The following is a 3,058-nucleotide window of genomic DNA, read 5'->3' as shown; positions in this document are numbered from 1 at the left end:
CAAAGGATAACCCTGAAGGAACTGCAAAGCTCTACAGCGGAGATTGGAGTATCTGTCCATAGGACCACTTTAAGCCGTACACTCCACAGAGCAGGGGCCTCATGTATCAATCTTGCGTACGCACGAAAACACGGCGTACGCCAGCTTTCACGTTCACGGTCAGATGTACTAACAGTGAAATTAACGTAAGAATGTGCGTTCTTCCACGTAAACTTCAGGCCTGGCGTACATACATTTTTGTGATGTTTGTCCGTTGGCGACTCATAGAGGCAATAAAGTGAAGTGGCAAACATTACACTACGAACTGTTCTATCGCACCTGAAAGATATTGCTTATAATTTGTAATTGATAAATGATTTGCCATATTATTGTCACACGAGTCTTATTAGAATATTCTATTAATTATGCAATTAAGTAAGAACATATATAAAGGATGTGAAAATTGATACAACCCGTCTAGCAATGGCAGCTTTGGCTTTATTAGAAGACATTTTCAATGGACAAATCCGGAGAGAACGAGTTTTTAGGGACCACGGTGATTTTCTGGCCCACGACGATGACTGGCTCATCAGCCGTTTCAGATTTCCAAGGGCTATACTCTTGGAGCTCTGCGCTGAGTTGGGTCCGAATTTGGAAAGAGAGACAGTGAGGAGCCACGCATTACCCGTTCCTTTACAGGTGCTTACTACACTTGGTTTCCTAGCAACCGGTTCTTTCCAAAGAGAACTGGCAGACCGCTCAGGAATAAGCCAGTCGTGTTTAAGCCGTGCAATGCCACCTGTATGGGACGGCATCATCCGCTTGTCTACCAGGTATATAACGTTCCCATACGATGCAGGTGACCAGCCAAACATCAAAGCGCAATTTGCAGCGATAGCCGGTTTTCCTAATGTAATCGGAGCGATCGACTGCACACATATTGCTATAAAGGCGCCATCTGAAGACGAATTTGCATATGTGAATCGGAAACATTTCCATTCAATAAATGTGCGGATTATATGTGATGCACAAATGCGCCTAACAAATATTGTGGCAAGGTGGCCTGGGTCAACCCATGATTCATATATCCTTACAAACAGCATGGTTGGGATGAGACTCCAAGCTGGCAGGGTGCGCGATGGGTGGCTACTTGGTAAGTTATGCATTTAAATGTATGGTTCTATCTAAAAGTAAAATGTTTGTGTCTGTAATTATTATTACTGCCCATCAGGAGACAGTGGTTATCCACTAAAGACGTGGCTGTTAACCCCCCTCACCAACCCACAAACTGACCGAGAGCGCAGATACAATGATGCCCATTCCCGCACTCGGTCAGTTGTGGAGCGGGCGATTGGGCAGCTGAAATATCGGTGGCGCTGCCTTGACAGGACCGGGGGGATGCTGTTATACCGCCCTGACAAGGTTTGCCGCATCATACTGGCCTGTGGAGTGCTGCACAATGTCGCGCACAGGCATGGCATACCCCTTGGTGAGGTGGGGGGCACCGCCAGATGACCCTGACCCAGGACCAGTATATGTGCAGCACAATCAACAAGCCATTCAGGCCCGTCAACGTGTAATTGCGACAATATAAATGGTACTCAGACACAAAGTTCATTTTTTGACCAATTCTTTTAATGAATGGCTTATTTCTGTGAGTGCGTCAGTGACATTTTTAAGGTGACTGTTCATTTCTTCAATGGCCCTAACAATTTGTTGTTGTGACTCCAGAACAGCATGCGTCAAGACACGGCCAGATGGACGGGCTTCAGCACTGGGGGGAACATTAGAGACACGGGAGACGCTGGACTGAATGGGCTCTGGCTGCTCAGGTGGTGCGGACTCTGAGTGCGTGCCAGTGGACGTTCCTGCGGTTCCTAAGTCCAATTAAACACAGGCACATCTTAACAGTAATTTGAGTCTGTTCCTTATTAATGGGTACATGCATTTGCAATAAAAGCAGTGGATACGTGAAATCTCTGGTGTACCTTTTACTATATTGCATGCATTTTAAAATTAAACGGTGGCTGGCTATGTATATCAAAGTTAAGGAAATAAATCTGAGTCACCTTGCTGGCAGTCCTGTAGTATATCCGAGTCTCCTACATCAGCGGATACGATTCCAGAGATTAACGTGTCTCCTACAATAGAGGCAACTCTCTGATCAAAGGGTGCAAGTTCATCGGTCCCTGTACCACCGCCTGTTCTGCCCACACTTTGTCGGTGCGCAGCAGTTCTCCGCTTAACTTCCACCTTTATGTCTGACCATTTCTTCTTCAGTTCATTTACGGTGCGACTCTCAGATCCCACCGCGTTGACGGCATCAGACAAACTCGCCCACTCTTTTTTCTTTCTTTTGTTATTAATTCCAGAGGACAGATTTCCAAATAAAATATTTTTTCTTGTTTCTACCTCTGATAGTAGCACCTCTAATTCGTTTTCAGTGAAATTTCGTTTCTTGCTTGCTTTAGCCATGTTCTTGCAGGTTTCTTTTGCCAAATTGGACTAATTACCATATTTAAATTGATTTAATTGAGGGAGGAGACAGGGTGTGGTGTGGTGCTCGTGCATGTGCGCTCAATTTCGCGTTGATTGGGATGTACAAAGAGAATGTATGTGGAATGCTGCGTACGCAGAGATTCATACATCAAATTTTTTTGGTGCGTACGCACATTTATGGCTTTGTCCATACGCAATGTTTTAGTATGAATTCAACGCAAGTCTTTGTACATGAGGCCCCTGGGCTTTACGGAAGAGTGGCCAGAAAAAAGCCATTGCTTTTTTTGGTGTTCACCAAAAGGCATGTGGGAGACTCCCCAAACATATGGAAGAAGGTACTCTGGTCAGATGAGACAAAATTGAGCTTTTTGGCAATCAAAGAAAACGCTGTGTCTGGCGCAAACCCAACACCTCTCATCACCCCGAGAACACCATCCCCACAGTGAAGCATGGTGGTGGCAGCATCAAGCTGTGGGGATGTTTTTCATTGCCAGGGACTGGGAAACTGGTCAGAATTGAAGGAATGATGGATGGCGCTAAATACAGGGAAATTCTTGAGGGAAACCTGTTTCAGTCTTCT

At 45.4% G+C, this 3,058-nt stretch overlaps 1 long non-coding RNA gene across 1 annotated transcript; it reads right to left on the bottom strand.

Annotated features, from left to right (window-relative positions):
* Positions 1-1,592: 1,592 nt before the first annotated feature.
* On the bottom strand, positions 1,593-2,622 carry LOC123482448. Its single transcript, XR_006657719.1, has 2 exons — positions 2,049-2,622; positions 1,593-1,856 (listed from the first exon to the last, which is right to left on the bottom strand). It is a non-coding gene; the product is annotated as an uncharacterized LOC123482448 (long non-coding RNA).
* Between the last annotated feature and the right edge of the window lie 436 nt (positions 2,623-3,058).

This window comes from Coregonus clupeaformis, chromosome 33 (assembly GCF_020615455.1).
Source record: "Coregonus clupeaformis isolate EN_2021a chromosome 33, ASM2061545v1, whole genome shotgun sequence".
Taxonomy (NCBI): Eukaryota; Metazoa; Chordata; class Actinopteri; order Salmoniformes; family Salmonidae; genus Coregonus; species Coregonus clupeaformis.
This window is presented reverse-complemented; position numbering and strand designations above follow the sequence as displayed.